This window comes from Alosa alosa, chromosome 2, assembly GCF_017589495.1.
Source record: "Alosa alosa isolate M-15738 ecotype Scorff River chromosome 2, AALO_Geno_1.1, whole genome shotgun sequence".
NCBI classification, from domain to species: domain Eukaryota; kingdom Metazoa; phylum Chordata; class Actinopteri; order Clupeiformes; family Clupeidae; genus Alosa; species Alosa alosa.
The window spans coordinates 14,296,295-14,315,794 of record NC_063190.1 but is presented as its reverse complement, the minus strand read 5'-3'; the positions used below and the strand labels follow the sequence as shown (position 1 = coordinate 14,315,794).

Below are 19,500 nucleotides of genomic sequence, written 5' to 3'. Positions count from 1 at the left end.
TCCTGAAATAGGCCAAAGGGGATTTTCCACCAATCCAAATGTGGCACCCTGAAAGGATAACTCACTTCCTCTTTTTGGGCTGCAGCGAGAATGGAATACTTCTCCCTCTGAAAAGTAGGCTGGAGTCAAAAAGCATGATGACATTATCAACACAGCTGTTGAAATATTCAAAAGTAGGGGGGGAAAAAACGGCCACACCACCCCATTCATAAAGGGAACCACTATGAAGCTACTGCATGTTTGATCACAAAGCAATCAGAATATGTCCACACAGCAGCTGGGCATGAGCTCGAGAGGATGAGGCTGTTTCTCTCTACTGTCGGTTAATCTGTACCTGTGACTTACTGTCCAACGGCCTCAAGGGTTCCCTGGAAAGTGGGCTGTTGTACTGGTCCGCTGGCTGGCTCTTATCACAGTATTCCGGACAGTCTGTCTGGCCTGTTGGCCAACTGTCCTACTGACTCACTGTTGCACAGTGAGTCTGGCTTGTTCACTAACTCACTTTACCACTAGTTCACTTTCTTTTTGTCTCACTGGTTGGCTTACTTGTCATCATTTGTTTCCGTTTCTGTTTTGATGCACAGGAGGTCTATTCTGTTAATAGAAATGCACAGATGCCATGACTGAGTGAATGTAGGTAGGCCTACGTTATATGCAACATTTCAACAACAGTGTTACTGGAAGTGAACCATATGCTTGGATGGAAGCCATTTTGATCAGATGTGATATCTACAGCAGAATCTTGATTCCTACTAATTGTCATATCAGTTGTGAGAATCTTGTGATCAAATGATAATTCTATTTACATAATTAAAACATGACATTTGTTTGCAGTTATATATATATGGCAGTTGCTGTTACAGTGCTACAGTCTCCACTGTCACAAAATGAGCAAACTTTCACAAAGTGAGCAGTGTTCTTCCCTCCCCAAGGGCAGTCATCCGACATCAGTCACTGATGTGTACACGGAGGAAGACAGCTTCTTATATAATTGACGTTTAACTATTGCGTAACAGTAGTCTGCTTATTGTATAAGTATAGCGTGATCGAGGCAATCAACATTGTTGGGTCATTGTTACAAAATCAATATGGGCTATATGTATGGAGATTGTTTATAGACTGGGTGACATTGGCCTGTGTAGTATCTCAAATAACAATCTGTCTCATAACACACTAACATTTTTATACAGTATGAGGGAACAGGCCCAGTCTCACGTCATTTGGTTCTAGTTTGCCTGTTGGAAAAGATCTGACCAAACATCTCCAGACAGCTCTGCTGAATGATCTCTCAATGCTGTGTGTCTGTGGCAGCCAAGCAAACAAAAACCTCTCAGCCTCAATGAGTGTGCTGTGATTTCATATGTGTTCAGCTCCAGTTACCACCAAAGTACTACATGGGCATAACAGAACAATGACCATCACAGTGGTGAGGCTGAAATCAGTTACCTACTTGCTTTTAGACAACCATAGTGGCTTCATACATCTATATACTGTATGTGCTTGTGATTGTGATTCCAACTCAGTAAGATTTGCTACACAGTGAAGCATGGTATTGTTTAGATAATGGAGGTCCACTGTGATGTTGGGGGGCATGTTTTTCTCTCTTTCTCCTTTGTTTTGTCCCTGCTGTCAGCTGCTCAGCAGAAGGGTTCCAGGAACCAATGCAAGCTCATATATACAGACAGACACATATTGGTGAACACACACACACACACACACACACACACACACACACACACACACACACACACACACACACACACACACACAGCCCTCTGAGACTAGCAAGCCCCACTGTGAGGTCACTCAATTTAGATGGGGCGTGTCACACAATACCATGTCAAATCACACACACCAGAACCCCTCCATCCACTCACACACACACACACACACCCATACAGACCTACACACCCACTCACACACACCCACCCCTGGGACGGAGCTGTAAATGGCAGATGCTTGAGTAGGTCCATTAGCCCAACGGGAAACTAGAGAGGCCCCTCATCCGGGTCAGGGACATGAAGCACACACCCACACACGCACACACACACAACCTGCCTTCCCTTCATGAACCTCACCTCCACCCAGCCCACCCCCACACACCCCCGGCTATTCTCTCAGGTCTTTCTCACACTATCACTGAGTGTAGTGGTAGTGTGTGTGATGAGACCATGGATACTGTACATGAATACAGTGCTATTCACGTATTTTGTGTGTGTGTGTGTGTGTGTGTGTGTGTGTGTGTGTGTGTGTGCGTGCTCCTGGTTATGTTCACATCCACATACATTTATGTGTTGGTGCATATGCATGAGTGTGTCAGTACGTCTGTCAGTGTTCACGCATGCATGCGTGTTTGTGTGTGTGTGTGTGTGAGTGTGTGCGTGGCTGCCTCCGTGTTTTGCATGCGTGATGCATGGCTGGGCCCATTGAGCTGAAAGTGGCGGTGGATCTCAGGGGACCCCCAGTGGCCAGACTGCGGTGACCTTGAGCGGGGGACTCATTAGGGTTGAAGGACACACACCGGGCCAAGCCAAGCGTGGCGACACCATGATTGAGTGAGTCCGCCTCAATCCTGCCCCCATCGTGTCCATAAAATGACCACTCTAGGCAATCATCTCATGATAAAGGTGTTGTTATCACTGCCATCAATACTCTTTGGTTATTCAGGTTCATACTTCAGTCCCAGGAAGGTTACAGGGCACTTATGTATAAGGCTTTGAATGTAGATAGGCGTGCACACATGTGTGTGTGTGTGTGTGTGTGTGTGTGTGTGTAATGCCCAAACATGTTAATGAATTAATGACCAGACCAGACTGTGGATGTGTGGATGTGCATCAGCGTGAGCAATACTAATGCGAGCCGCTGTCCAGCCTGTCAGAGCTCAGCTAGAGCAGGGGAGGAAGCTCAGCTGGCCCAGGCTGCGTGTGGAGGCACGTACATACTCTCCAGCATTTAATCCCTTCATCACTGAAGCCCTCCTATTTCTAAGTTGGCGTCCTGATGGACAAACTACTCAACTCCACTTGAACATATAGTTCATTAAATATCTAACCTGATTATATAGAAGTAGGTCTATAAGAGTTTGGTTCCAAAACGCTATATCCACCATTTTATTTTCCAAGTAATTTCAGTAGAACTGTAATTGGGTATTGTTATTTGATTTATCTTTACTCCATTATAACAACACAACTGCAAGTTGATTGATATTACCTGAAATACACAATTAAATAGCCTGACATTTTAATGTTTTTAAAAACGGAGATATAGCGTTTTGGAACCAAACTCTTCATCTCCTCTCAGTGAAGTCATGATGGTCATACAGTAAAGGAGCATTGTATGTGGTTTCATCTTACACAGTAAAGACTAAATGTTTACTGTGCTGAACATAATCTTCAAACACGTTTACAAAACACTGCAATATAGGTAATCCCCAATATTCTATCCCCTCATTTTGGAATTGAATGGTGTAATTTAGAGAAATATGTCAACCTCTTGTGAAGAATTGAGGAATGCTCTTTTAATAAAACTATCACAACAGACAAATAGTTCTACTAAAATCTAATGAGTGCATCACCTGTTGTACAAGCACATGCAATCTAATCTCCTAGTCCCTGTACTTTTGCCTTTCAGACACTCAAACCTACACCCCCACACCACCCACGCACACATGCACGCACGCACGCACACAAGAGCTCACTCACACACATACACACACAGATACACACACGCACGCACGCACACACTGACACTGCTAGACAGGCATGAAAGCACTCCCTTGAACACATGGTCCTAAACTCAAACCTAGTAAGGTGCCCCTCTGGGTGCCTGATTTAATTGGACTATTGGGGGCCTGAGCAGCTGAGGGGCCAGTAATAGATAATCACAGAATGACAGAGTAATTACACATATCACACACGCGCACACACACACACTGCTGTGTGTCTGATTCCGATAAAAACCTGAATGTTTCCATTACCCTCCAATAATCCCCTGAAACACACACATACACACACAAAGATACAAACCTACTGCTGTGAGTTAGATTGATATAAAATTCTGCATTTTCTATTACCCTTTGCCACCCCCTCCAAAGAGGATCCACAGTCTCACGTTCACACTCATTAACAGGATCAGTGGTATGCATAGCACCTAGCCTATATACCATTACATATGATTAAAGAGATTACACCCTCACAACATATGCAGATTAGGCCTAATAGGATAGACGCCATGCAGAAGACCCTTGAGAGTATAGCAAATGGAGGGGATGAGACATGGGCACTCTTCATGTCGTGTACATGTTGGTAAGGGGTGTGTGTGTGTGTGTGTGTGTGTGTGTGTGTGTGTGTGTGTGTGTGTGTGTGTGTGTGTGTCTGTGTCTGTGTGTTTGTGTATGTGTGTGAGAATGTGTGTGTAAACAGTTTGTCAGTCAATGGCCTTGTATAGAGTAAATTGCAGTCATTATCGCACAGAATCCTGACACAGGCCCATTCATCACACACCACATACATTAATCCTGAGCATCAACAAGGAGCAGCAAAGATACACAGACACACTGTCCACCACACCCTCTGTGTCTCCCTTCCTCCCTCTCTTTCTCTCCATCTCTCTCTCATATTGAATGCTGTCTTTATCTGTTTCTGCCAGACAGCCACAGATGAAGCCTACCAGTACCCAAACCCAAACACACACACACACATGCACACAAACCTAGAAGGCTAGACTGAAACACACATAAACATCTGGATGCACACAGACACTAGATGCACATGCGCACACGCACACACACGCACACACACACACACACACTTGTGCAGACCCCCTGTGATGTGTTGAGTGCCTGGGGAAGGAACAGATTTATTGCCCATCTCAGCAGCGAAGAGCAAATTAAAATTGTTCCATAATACCAAAACATGGAGGTGTCTTTTCCTCCAACATTTTGTGTTAACATTAATATAATACTGTATTATGTAATATATAACTTAATGATAACATAATAATCTCTTTCTCTCCCTCTCTCTCTCTTTCTCTCTCTTACACACACACACACACACACGGACACACACTAGTCAATCCAGCCTGTCAGCTTCAATGTTAACGACCCTTTGTTCCCATAGCTGTGACTTCAGAGCTCCAGACAGAGAGAGAGAGCGAGAGAGAGAGAGAAGGAGGAGGGGAAAAGGAGGAGGAGAGAGAGCGAGCAGGAGAGAGAGAGAAGGAGGGGAAGAGGAGGAGGAGAGAGAGCGAGCAGGAGAGAGAGAGAAGAAGGGGAAGAGGAGGAGGAGAGAGAGCGAGCAGGAGAGAACAAGAGAGAGAGAAGAAGGGGAAGAGGAGGAGGAGAGAGAGAGAGCAGGAGAGAACAAGAGAGAGAGAGAAGAAGGGAAGAGGAGGAGGAGGAGAGAGAGAGAGAGAGAGAGAGAGAAGAAGGGGAAGAGGAGGAGGAGAGAGAGCGAGAGAGAGAGAGAGGGGGAGCAAGTGTGTGTAAGAGAGAGATCACAGCCAGATGAAAGGCTGAGACAGACAGAAAGAGAGTAAGAGACAGACATAGAGAGAGAGAGAGAGATATAGAGAGAGATGGGAGAGAAAACTTGGCTTGACCATGCCATCCAGCCCCCCCCACACACACACACACCTTTCATGCCCCAACACCCCCCCCACACACACCCTTCATGCCCCAACACCCCCCCCCCCCTGTGCACTCTCACATCCCCATCCCCCACAGAAGCTCCACTGCAGACAGATGGATGATGGCACATTATGGATATGCAGGGATCTCTCCATCTCCCAGAAATACCCACCAGATCTGCTGCTCTCTCTCTCTCTCTCTCTCACACACACACACTCTCTCTCTGTCTCTCTAACTCTCGATCTATCTCTGTATCTCATAATGCACCTTCAGAATGTTTTATAGACATGAAACCATGACAGACAACAGCAAATCAGGGCCAAGGTAGAAGTACACTTTTCCCCGACAAGTCATATTATCCCTTATTGCTCTCTTGCTCACTTCCCCTCTGTCTACTTTATTCCTCTTAGCCCTTTAAACTACTCTCTCTTCCTCCTTCTGCCCCTTTGCCCAGTCTTCTCTTATTTCTACACACACACACACACACACGCACGCACACACACACACACACACACACACACGGTGCCGATCTCAGGATCCCTACCCAAGCTGTGAGGCCCTGTTACATTTCCTCATGTGTTTATTTGTTGACCTCATATCAGACTGCACTTCTTTCTTCCTCATCCCCAGTGAAAGCCGCCTCTGGTGCCAACGCAAACACAAAAACACAAACCCACCCGAAAACACACCACAGAGATAAGCACTGAGAGAGAATGTGGACAGGGCCAGTCTGAACATGCCACACTGAAAAACAAAATAAATGTTACCAAGGTTACCTAAGCGGCTTTATCTGGGCAGAACATTCTGCTTGTCTCCTCTAAACATAATGATGATGTGGCCTCGGCGAGAGGGAGGTAGCCTAGATCCTGAACAGTTCAACCTGGAGTTGGAGGCATTTACATTTCACATTTGAATGGCAAATTAAAAACGCATTCTCTAGTTTTTCCATACAGTCTCTCTCTACACACACACACACACACACACACACACACACACAGAGACACAGACAAACACACACACACACACACACACACACACACACACACACACCTACACAAACACACACACACACACACACACTTCTACTACTCCAGCCTCTGCATACCCATCTCTCCCTCACTCTGGAACTGATGAACCTCTAAAACCCAGAGCCCCCCCAACTGAGCTTCACAAAGAGCCTCACCTCTCCCCAAGTCTGCCTCACTCCCCCTCCACTGCACCTCCACAGGTCCACACAACAGAGAGAGAGACGTGGAGAGCAGAGAATGGAACAGAAGAGAGGAGAAAAAAAAAGACAGGAGAGAGACAGGAGAGAGGGAAGAAAAGAGAGAGAGACAGGAGAGAGGGAAGAAAAGAGAGAGAGACAGGAGAGAGGGAAGAAAAGAGAGAGAGACAGGAGAGGGAAGAAAAGAAAGAGAGACAGGAGAGAGGGAAGAAAAGAGAGAGAGACAGGAGAGAGGGAAGAAAAGAGAGAGAGACAGGAGAGAGGGAAGAAAAGAGAGACAGGAGAGAGGGAAGAAAAGAGAGGTACTTTTGTGAAGCTGTCCAAACCGCTCTCCCTCTCTGTGTGTCTCTGGCGAGCCCCTGCCCATGTGCCATCTGTGACGGTGGAGGGGTGACAGCAGGCTCCGTGTCTGTCGGCTGGAGCTCACAGGCCCCCTCGCTGACCCCCGCAGATGACAGTTTAACTACAGACACACCAAGCGTGCAGACAGCCTCTCACCCAGCATACGCACACCAGCAGCAACACCAACAATTAGACGACTAAATCCGAAAAACAGCAAGAGCTACTCAAAGCTGCTAGCCCAACACCAACAGATCAGGTATCCCAACACCAACAGAGCAGCTATTACAACACCAACAGTTTTAGATGACTGCATCAGTTATCCTGACAGCAACATAAATCTGTTAGTTCAGCACAGAGACTCAGGTAAGCCCAATAGCAACAGTTAGATAAATCAATCATCCCAAAAGCAACAGTTACAAAAAATGTTGGATGGATGCTGTTGGGTCCTTAGTTGGGTTATTTTTAACTCATAATTGGAGGATTTTCTGTAGCCCAGCTGCTGAGTTACTGTGCCCCCAATCAAATGCCACAGTTAGCATTTCCATCCAGCATCAACCCATGAACAATAATCTTCAACAGTAACACCTAATGCTGTGGCTCATAGTACATATCGGTAATACTGTTTGATGGTAAAAGACAAAAATGTCCTCACAGGTTTGATTTTGTTTTGAGGCTTCCTGAGATTTTTTTCTTATGAAAAATAAATGGATGCATACATTACTTTTTTTAGCAGCACTTCAAAAGCCAAAAGGAGCTACAGAGAGTGTTGCCATGGGGAGACACTTCTGTCTAAGATGAAGCATCTTTCTACTCTGATTGAAGCTTTCATAAATGCTATACTGTGATTAATCTGCATCAAGCCACCATGTGTACGATTCTAAAGAGCACCGATATACATAAATGCCACCCTTCTCATCACCAACTTTCTGTACAAAAAAGATTTTCAGTTTAGTAGCTTATTGAAATTTTCCCTCATTTGGTAAATTCTATCCCAGTGGTGACTGGAAAACCACCTCAATGCCAGCTGATGGGAAGGCTCTGGTAATCCCATCAGGATCAAGGCCCCATCTGGACTAGATCCCTCTCACAGAGCCAGCTCCTCTTTGGGTGACATTTCCAAATGGCTACGCAGCTCAGAACCCATTACATTTTAAAAGGCAGCCAATGACCTCTGCCTGTCGGGCTCAGTATCACCCAAATGGTGAGTGGGCTGGACGCACTCTATCTGCTCTGAGGAGCTCATGGAAGAACCATTATGCTCTGAGCTGGAGCACCTCTGCCCATCTCCACAGCATTCACTAGGCATCGCCACATTTGGTGTGGCCACCCAACAAAGACATCAGTGTGCACGCAAGCAACACAGTCATACACACACACACACACACACACACACACACACACACACACACACACACCTCGAGCTTCCCTAATTAGATTTATATCTCAGAAGATCTTCAAGCCTGTAAGGGGGAATTTAACTAAGTCTCATCACAGGAGTCGAAATAAATAACAGAGGTCTACCTCTGTGAGTGTCCCAATATAGCTAATCAGGTTTTTTTCTGTGAATTGAATGACCGTCTATGTGGCTGATCTGGATAAAGGAGCTAATGGTTGACCACCGTCATCACTTAGCTCTGCAGTCCTCCTCTAACCCAGCCTGAGTGCTTTTCCACATGCAGTTGTGTGCAGCAGGAAATGATGTGCTCTATTGTCTAATATCTTTTGGGTTAGATTAAGATGGATTACGTGTTATGAAAGCATTTCCTACACACACACACATGCATGCACACACACTCACACGTGTGCATCTCAAGAAACACTGAGATAGACACGCATGTATATGAGTACGTAGGCCTATGTTCGTAAAAAAAATAGCCTTTTATCTACCCATTCAGAATGCATCCTGAGGCATTTCCAGCCCCTGTTTACATCCCAAAATTAGGCCAATCCCTCCTCAAAACACACACAGGCACATGCACACGTACACATGCATACACACACACACACAACAGCAACAAAGAAGGCATACAATCTTCCTCCTTCAGATGTCTCTTTCACAATCCTCCTCTCCTCTAAATACACTCCCACGCTCCATCACCACGGCACATTTCTCTTTCTTTTGCACATCTCTCTTCCAATGCCATATACCTCCCTCAACATCCCCTCCCACATACACTGACACACACACACACACCAACACCCCCCCTCCCACATACACTGTAACACACACACACGCCTTCTGAAGAAGGCTTAATGTCAGTCTACCCCTCCCCCCCCCCCACACACACCAGCGTCCCCTGAGGTGTGTAAGGAGAGAGAGGGTCTTGAGACGAGGCCCAATTAAACACCTGCATGCTCTGGCAGATTCACCGCACGTCCCAAGATCAAACGCAGACGGAATTCCTCCACAGCAACGGCTGGCTTTGTCGATGCCTAGGCGCTGGGGCATCGATCTCTACTAGTCTCTTTTTTTCAGCCTCTGATGATGAGAGGTGGTGTGATATCATACAGTGATAGTCATGAATGACACGGCTTTGACACGGACGTGCCAGTGGACCACAATGAAGCTTGAAAGCTCCTTTCAAACAGCTGACAGGTTTACATTTCAGAGACAGGAAGTGGTGCCACCTGCCAATCAATCTGATGCCCTCCTTCTTCATCACCTCCAACCTCTCAAAGTATCCATTCAAGCATAAACACACACTCAGAAGAGCACTAGTGAGGTGTGAAATGGAGTACCTATCAGATTGATTTTAGACAGGAATGTGATAGAGATGTGAAGATTTTAAATCACATTCTTGTTACTCTACAACAACTTCACTGAATCACCACTGTCGACACAATGAGGTGCCACAGACATCAAACTGTCAGGTTGTCACAAGAAGAAAAACAACACTCGTTGGGCCTGGAGGGCTAGGAGTTGAGTAACTCGTGAAATTTAAGAACACCCCAATGGATTTTAACGGCTTTGCCGTTGGCAGAGACTGAGTCAAGAACCAACATGGCCAGACCGCATCACATTAGCAGTGGAGTGTTCTCATATTAGCACACGTTAACGCTGAACTCATGCTTTTGTAATTAACCTCCCTCTGACAAGTGAATGGGACATTCACCTCAGATGGAAAAAATGCTCAGTCATGAGAGATGCCTTTCTGTGAATGTGGTGGAAATCTAATTTGAATGGCTGAATCTAAAAGCCAGTTGGCATGTCTCTGGAGGGAAAGCAGGTGACTTCAATTCACAGCCAGAAGCAGAAGAGAAACGAAGAAGCGAGACAAACAAAAACGGTTTTATTGGAGGTGGACTCTCGGCACCGGCGGCAGACGACATGTCTAAACACGACAGGAACCTGAGGGAACCTTGAACGGTTCTCTTGTGGAAGGCAAGGAGCAGAAATGTGGATTAGGGCTGTTCTGTCAATGGGCCCTCAGGGCAGAACATGACAGATGATGATAATGCAGTCGGAAGAGAAGAGGACAAAAGAAAAGAAAACTGAAATGAAGGAAACAAAAAGAAAAGAAAGCATTAGGGAAAACACATTTGACAAACATGAGACCAACATGGGGGCATACAATGGGCCCTTCATTGTAGGAACACTGTGTGCAGATTCGTCTCAATGGGTTACCACAATTACCCCCAGCATTGTGGAATTACAGCAAGAGGTAATGATGGGGAATGATAGGAGAGGCATTTGAGGAAGGCCATGAAAAGAGAGAGAAAGACAGAGAGAGAGAGATGGGAAGGAGAGTCCAGGAGAGGAAAGTGGATACAGATCCTTTTATGGTAAAAGTCTGTGTAATGGTGAGCATTGGAGGGGTGCGTGTGCGTCTGTGTGTGTGTTTGTGTACATAGGCGTGGGAGCTAAGGGTGAAGCAAAACATGATCAAGGGCTTCTAAAAGAGGGTGACCACTGACAATATAATCATTTACTGTCCCAGCAGGATAAAACAGGACGCGTGTGTGTGTGTGTGTGTGCGCGAGTCAGTGTGTGTAGATGAGAGTGAAACAAGCCCAGATTGTTTATGCCGACACACCGTTTTTGTTTTCACTGGTTGTCAGGGGGTGGGGGGGCGGAGGGTCTGTTGGCAGGCGTCCAGTTGTCGACCACTCGGCCCAAAGCCCAGCAGTGGCTAACAATGCCCTGTGTGAACGTGTCAACTGAAAACACACACACACAGAAGTGCGGAAACACCAGACAATGTGTTCACACAACTATCTCAAGAATTTTAGGCACTTCATGACGTTACAAATGTCCATTCCCTCATCTCCATTTTTCTCTCTCATTGCCTCTCCTCCTCCTCCTCTCTCTCTCTCTATATATATCTTTCTCTCTGTCATCCCATTTCTCTTTCTCACATGGTTGTTCTCATTTACGGTGACTTTTATAATAATACTTTTTATTACATTTTTCTTCCGGGCTCAGTTATATAACGGCATGTCTTTTCATAGGAGCCTCAGCCCCAGATGTCAACTTCCATGCTGTCTCCCTCTGGCAATCTCTTCCCCTCTCTTCCTCTCTCTCTCTCTCGCTTGCTGGCTCTTTTTTATCTCTCCATCTGTCTGTCTATCTGAAGAAAAGGACAATATTCATGGCATCCCTACTCACACGCTTCTTTCTAGTCTGGTTTCTGTCCCTATAAAATCTTGGTGAGTCTCATCATCCACATCATCCAATATCTCTCGCCCTCAGCTTCTTCTTGTTGTTCCTGTGTGAGTGTTTACTCTTCTCCAACCTGCCTGTGGAGGTTCCTTTCACCCGTCTCCAACCCCATGCAGCCAAACCAGCTGTGGCACTCTGGTCTGACCTGTCCAGTATGGCAGCGCTGGCACTCAGCTTGGACAGGTACTCAGGGCCTGCTGGCTCAGCAGCCTCGGTGCAGACACGCAGTATCCTCTCACAGCAGACATGCTTTCCCATGGGAAAATGCTCTCCCTCGGACCACAGCCTAAACAGCACAGCTGTGAATACTACAGTATCTGTGTGGACTGTGGAGGTGTTAGTGTGTTAGTGTGTGTGCGTGTGTGTGTGTGTCCAATCCCCAACATCAAACCCAAACAAACGTTGTGGCAAATACAGAGACTCGCATAGAAGTGAAAATGAGATGACCCACATTCTGTACACACTCACACACACACACACACACACACACACACACACACACACACACACACACACACACTAATGCAAACACACATGGGCAGGCATATCACACTCACTGTTGGGAAGTAGCCACTTTCTCTGCTGCTCTTCTCTTTGCCTAAGGGAAGAGTTTGATGTGAACACATGGACTAAAAAGCTGCCAATCCCTTAAGGGGATGCACACTTCATCTAAAAGACCTGCTTATCGGATGGAAAATCTCCTCCTCCTCCTCCTCCCTTTCTGACACACACTCCCTCTCATGCTCTCTTTCATACACACTAGTTCTTCTCCCTGCGGTACAGAGTAAGCCTCATATGAAGAGTGAAATCTGTGATTGTTCTCTAACAGGAACTCTTCTTGAACTTTATGGAGAACTTAGACAGAGCACTGTTTACACCACCACCCTCCACATATACAAACATACTGTACAATGACCTCACTAGCAATATACAAGACTCAACCTGTCATAAAGATCTAAAGCAATTATACACATTTAGGTCAGGCAGATGCAAAGCCGGCCTAAGTCTCTTAGACGTACTAGTGCTGATGTGTCACCCTGTAGGTGTGTAATCCTGTGGCATTAAACGGCTATCAGGGCGACCCCTCACATGCTAACTGCCCTCACGCTAATCCATCACTGCTCCCTCTCCTCCCAGCACAATGGCCTGTTCCCCACTTCCACCACTCACCATGTGCCAAACACACACACACACCCATCCACACAAACACAAAGAAATAAACAAAAGCACACAATATAATACACACAGAAGAGAATACACATAAAACACACACACACACACAGCTGCCCCCACCCCAGCTGGCTGTCGGGATCCTGCCCTGGGAAGTCACACCCGTGGAGAGTGTTTGCCCAGATGCAGCTGCCGGCCCTCACACCCGCCTGAAGGACCCCTCTCCCCGTCCTCCTGACACAGCCTCACCCTACAGCAGGTCAGCGGTGAGACCAGCGGTATCCGACCCGAAGGAAGCCGGTCCACTTCCCGACCGACAACAGGTTCATTCTGTACTGCTATGATTTATTAGTGGCTCTTAGACTCACTCCTCGATGGCCTTCCTGGTGCCATAGACAGCACAGTAAGGCTCAGCAGTGCATTTTATTGGACATTTCTTCAGCCCATTCTACGAACAACTGAACCTGAATTGAACCAGCCTGAAACAAAATGAACACAGGTGAACGGAATGAATAATCAACTACGTTTGATTTCTCCGTCTGCTTTACACAGTTTACCTTGGTGTGTGCTTGTTAGCTAGAATATGAGTTAGAATCTAGGGGATTTTTATGTCTGTTCTGGAACATGCAATATCAGTCACTTACAGACTAGCTCAAATTATCGAATTATAGAATTAAACAGGTAGATTGAGTGCTATTTGTTTCTCTGTAGTGTAGTGTATATTGGAAATACTACAAAACTTCACACCTGACTGATACTGTTAACTGATTACAGAGACTTTGTACAATGTGAAAAAAAAACTTTTTTGATGGCTGATGGAAAGCACATCTGCGAATCATAAAAACAAGTATTTATCAAATATCATTACAGCACTTTTCAGTTGTAATTACATTCCAAAGAGTCCTGGGTAAACAGTCTCTAAGAGCAGGTGATGTTTCATAAGGTACAACTCACTTTACCACAGAAGTGCACTTAAGAGAGGGGCAGGTCCAGGCTTGCACAGCCTACTCTTTCACTGTACACAAACACAAACTCCTTGGCTCTGGGATCAGATTTCTTTGTTGTTACAAACTGCACAGTATTTCCCCCTCTTCAAGTCATTCCTCTGATGACAACATAAGACATGTCAGCCAATTGTCCATGGGATCCACATGTCATGGCTAATTAGTTACCATGCATGCTGAGATTGGTAAACGTTTGTGGACAGAGCAACCTTAAAGATGGAATCCATGACTCCATGACTGAAGGTTGATGATGTTTATGCTCAGCAAGCCAGTCAAATCCCACCCCACGTTGCTTCTGACACAATGTGTTGATTGGCTGTAGCTTTTTATGGCTCGATCCAAACCACTATGTTAGTGTTTCCTATTTAAACTATAGGACTGTGTATGTAGATCAGAGTTATTCGGAGTACAGACACTGAACAGACAGCTAGAACTGAGCAGCAAAGACATAGCCTGTGGCTTCAGGGCTCCCTGAGAAGAGAGCCTCTGAGTTTGTCACATTATTATCATGCTTTACCAGTTAGGCCAACACCCAGCAACGATGGAAGTGGCCTTCAGACGCCCGGCTGGAAGTGGTCCCTGGCAGAAAAATAATCGCAAAGAATGTCCACTGAAGGTTCGTTCAACACCATCTGCTGGGTTTTAGGAAACACATTTAGAAGGCTGACTAAAGAAGGGCATCTTGAGCAGGGATGTGATCTGTGGTTTTATACGGGATAAAACACATTTAACTGCCTGTCATGGACATGGCTGTTCTACTTAGAGCCCTGAAGAAGCGACTATGAGGGCAAACCAAATTAGGGATATCAATGAATGTTAACTCAGCCTTGCTCACAGCTCAAGCCTATAAGTTATATGTAGACCCAACACAAAATAGAAATACGTATATGAAAAAGGACAAAGATAAAAAAAAGTGAAGGAAAGTGTGTTGCTGTGCTGCCCTTTGAAAAACTTCTATCGTTGTTGCTTTCTTCAGGAAATTCCCAACAGAAGCATGTGACTGACAGCCAAGAACAGACACAGACACTTTTCATGTTGTTGTTTAGCGGGATCCCAAAGAAAACAAGGCTGTGCAGAGGAGGAGAAGGAGGAGCAGGAAAGGATTGATCGCATGCAACTGTCCTATAAATCAGTAATCTTTTTTAATAAATTGTGACATTAAAAAGCAAGAAAGTACTTTCAAGCAAGTAATTGCTTGAAACAAACCAAAAAACAACTAAAAAGACTAGTCTGCGGGGTTTGCCTAAATGGCATCTCTCGCATGTGCTGAGAACATTCACCTCACAAACTGTCCTCTGGGAGCACTGTGCAGAACAGACTACAAAGACCACAATGCCATGGTGCAGATCAAAGGTGACACGGCACAGATGGGACCAGGGTGTCAGCCTAGGAGTAATTACCATCCTGTCAGTAGAGACCTGCTCCACATCTGTATCTAACCACAGCAGCAGAGACCAAGCCCACAACCCAGACATGGGTCCCTTTCAAAATAACACCCTTTGACTGTCTGATACACCCCTGCACATGTCGCCTCATTCAGTGGAAATTCCCATCAGTTGAGAGAATCTGAGAACCACTGAGCATTGAGACTAAACCACCGGTCACTATGAAAACTGTCTGTATAAATGAGACAACAGGGAGTGTGGTGAATCATTTGGTGAGGCGGAGGGCCCTTTTGATCTGGTATAAATGGAATGGGACCGTGGGCAGCTTTTTCTCCTGATCCAGCACTTTTAGCCAAAACCAAATGGTAAGCAATCCCCCCCTGCACGTGGTTCTGCACTGCTCTTATCTGGTGCCACATCAAGCTGGCTCTCTGACATGCTGCCACATAAACTGGATACAGCTGTGGTGGTGTGGGCAATAAAGAACAGAGTTGGGCACACCATCTGAACGTAGATAAAATCTGTACCAATTTAGCCTGACGTAGTGGCGTACCCACAACAAAGTTCTTCAAAGGATCCAATATGGTTCCAGACAAAGCTCAGTCTCACAGATAATAGCAAGCTTTCAATCCAGTGAGGGGTTTGGTTCTCCCCATAGAGTACTTGATGGCAATCAAATCACCACCTCCTTATCACCAGAACTATAAACAGTTCTTGTCATAGTAATCTCCCAAAGAGTTTTTATTTGACGAGTCTTTTCCCCCCCCAAAAAAATATAGGTCTACTGCAACCATCTCTAGGGGCTTTAAGTTGAAAAGTTTGTAAGTACACCAGGAGTTTATTTAAATAACACTTGCCTGATGGATGCCATTATCTGCTAACAGCTGTGTTGACGTTACTTCCGTGATTTGGGGAAAGCCCGTAAAAGTCCTGGCAGGAAGCATGCATAAGGATGTAGATCCAGGACTGCACTAATATTTTGTTCGTAGTACCAGTTTGCAACAATTATTAGTTGCTAATTATTATAAGTTGTAACACTTCAGAAAAAAATATATTAAAAACTGGATATACCAAAAAACGTTGATGTAATCGCTTCCTGCCAGTACTTTTACTGGCTTTTCCCAAATCACGAAAGTAACTTTGACGCAGCGGTATAGTAGCAGATAGTGTTATTATCTGGCAAGTGTTATTTAAATAAACTCCTGGTGTAGCCTACCTACAAATGTTCCAATGCCTCGTTTTATGAGTAAAGAACATACTGTAGAAGTTTCGTACCATTCAGGGCATTATTAGTGGGGTAATTTACGAGATAAAAGTTGGTTCCATTACGCCTGCAGAAACTCATTCGTTTCTGACAGCGCTACTCGACCAGGGTTCGACCAAGGGAAAACAGGTTCTGGGAGGGTGTTTGGCTCGGGGTCATGGTGTAAAGGACCCTAGGGTGAAATTACTCCGAACCATCGCTTTAAGATGTCCCAGCAACGCCACTTTTTACATAAAAGCTACGTCTTGTCGAGCGAGCTGCATAGGCGTATGCCCACTGCTGTGGTGAAGGCAAAGTTGACACTGGAAGGCAAAATCCATTACACACTGCTTCTGTAAGCTCTGAAGTCTGTGCATTATGTATGTAGCAGTCAATGCATCCAAGTTGGTGGGGGCATACAGCAGGTAAGCCAAAATGCTTTGGGGGAGACTGCAGGGCTTCACAACAGGACATTAACAAGAAAAAAAAACATCTTCATTATAAACAAACTAACAGAAACACATCAACACACATGCATATGATTAGCCACTTGTTATTCTCCTGTCTACCTCAAAGAGAGATAGACTAAATAATTTCCTTAACACCATGCCAAAGCTTGCCTGTCCTTATGATACATTTACTTCTTAAAGCTACAACTTACAGGACGCCAGCAGACAGTTTATGAGATTATTCTCTGCACTTCAAATTAAGCTCTTGATGATTAAAGGTTGAACAACTAACCTAGAATAAAGCCTGCCATGTCTGCTGTCTGATAGGTCTGAAAGGCACTGGCAGCATCTGCATAACATCTCCTCTCTGAATCGTTTAGAGCTCAGCGAGCCAAAGGCAATCCTCACCTGAATGTGTTTGTGTATGGCAAACAGTAATCTAACCCACACTGACCTCTTACTCATCACAACAAGGGTGTGCCAACTGTGTCAGAGGGACAACTTTCTCTCACACACTCACTCACTCTCTCATTCTCTCTCTCTGTGTCTTGCACCTTAAACATGCATTTCATATGCATCCCCAAGATATAGCCTACACATAAAATTAAATGCACTGAAATGCACAATCACAAATGCAGACAATGGATAGACAAAAACAGCCTATGCTTTATTCTCTCAGCGACAGAGTAGCTCTTTCTTTTTTGAAAATGCACAATGCCGTTTTAGATATTGCATCATGAAGCAGATTCACACATGTCTACTTAGTGTCTAAACACACTTTACCCTAACAACTGACAATGTGCCTATGTGCTCTCTCTACTCTTTCTTAAACTCATAACAAGACCCCTGTTGACTCAGCAGCCTCTCTCTCTCTCTATTTCATTCTTCCTCTATCTCTCGATGTATTACTCTGACACATACTTCCTCCTGTATTAGCCTGTCAGTGTTCTGTGACTGGGAAATGTCTCATTTCCTCTCTGACCCAAAAATTGAACACATTGCATACAGACTGCAGACCCTTTTTTACTTTAGTTACACCGTATTCAGTCCGCTTTCTCTCTTCTCCCTCTCTCTGTCCAAAAGTCCATTACAGATCAACTGGCCCCCTGTACTGCAAACACAAGCTGGTCACAGACACCAAGTCCATCAATGAGGCTTTAACAGGAGACATGCCTGGACCTTACACAGACCGTTGTTTAGTATAAACAGATGTCCTCAGATTTGGCTCAGTACTATTTGGCAACAGAGCGTGCTTATATAAAAGACAAAGATGAATACACAAAAAGTAGGCCTAGTCCATTTTTAAGATATGTTAAATTGGAGACTATCTGAATGCAAAACAGCAAATACCACGTCCAACAGTTATAACAGTGGTAATTCAAACGACTGAAGGACTCGTTTGGAATTCACCATGTGAATATGCATTCAGAGTATGCTACTACCTTCCTTAGTAGCCTACCAATAAGTAAATGGCACCCACGGACACGGACCACTACGGTGCACGCACAAGCACAGGCCACCAATTATCCAAGACCGCGATAGCGTAATACTAGGATGTGAGCACACTTGAAAAATAAATGCCATATACGCCTAACACCTGCTCAGTTTTAGTCCGTGTGGCTACAGCCCTATTCGAACGTTCTGCTTTGTCCTCATAACAAACCTCACTGGATGATTTTGCGTTTTTTAAATCGGACAATGAAATTTAAATAATCTGACACAAGATGAAAATCACATGGTCGTGTAAGAAAATTAAACAGCCCAGTCGATATATCTACTGAGCGAGAATCTGCGCTCTGCCCCGTTGTAGTCAAGGGAAATGGTACATCTTTTGTCCTCGACTTCTAGTTATAAAATAGCGTGCGAAAGAATTAACCTCCATTCAGTTGCCTTCCATGTACATTTAATATAGGGTGTGGACTTAATATCCATTCTGTCTTTGACATCGTGCTTCAAAACAGCTCAATTACTAAATGTGGGTTAATGTAAGCCAATTCCCCTCGCCCCAACGCTTCATTCATGCATAAGGAAGGCTACTACTAGCGAAGTGTGATTTGAAAGCACGGAACCAAAACAAGCAGTGGCTGCCGCTGCATTGCCGAATAGACATTTCAAGAACCCCGAAATGATTTTTTTTTCTTCTGGTAGCAAAATTAATCAGGTTCGGCAGTCGACCTACAAGGATGGCAACTATAAGATAAAATGTCACCTCTTCTGTGGAACTACTGGAGCAACAGCGCTTTTGTGAGACACATGCAAATAGACCTACGCGACAAGGAAATGACACTCTGCGCAATAGGCTTCAATCACAATTCAGTGCGCGTTGCATTTTTTTATTCATCAAACAAAAACTGTGCCAACCGGGTCAGTGGAACAGCCGGTAGGCTACTTTACAT

The 19,500-nt window shown here is 45.0% G+C and overlaps 1 protein-coding gene across 5 annotated transcripts in view; it reads right to left on the bottom strand.

Moving 5' to 3' along the window:
• The window catches only part of lrch2 (leucine-rich repeats and calponin homology (CH) domain containing 2), a 77,461-nt gene that overhangs the window by 57,682 nt on the left and 279 nt on the right, over positions 1-19,500 (bottom strand). The gene's annotated exons all lie outside the window — the stretch shown is intronic.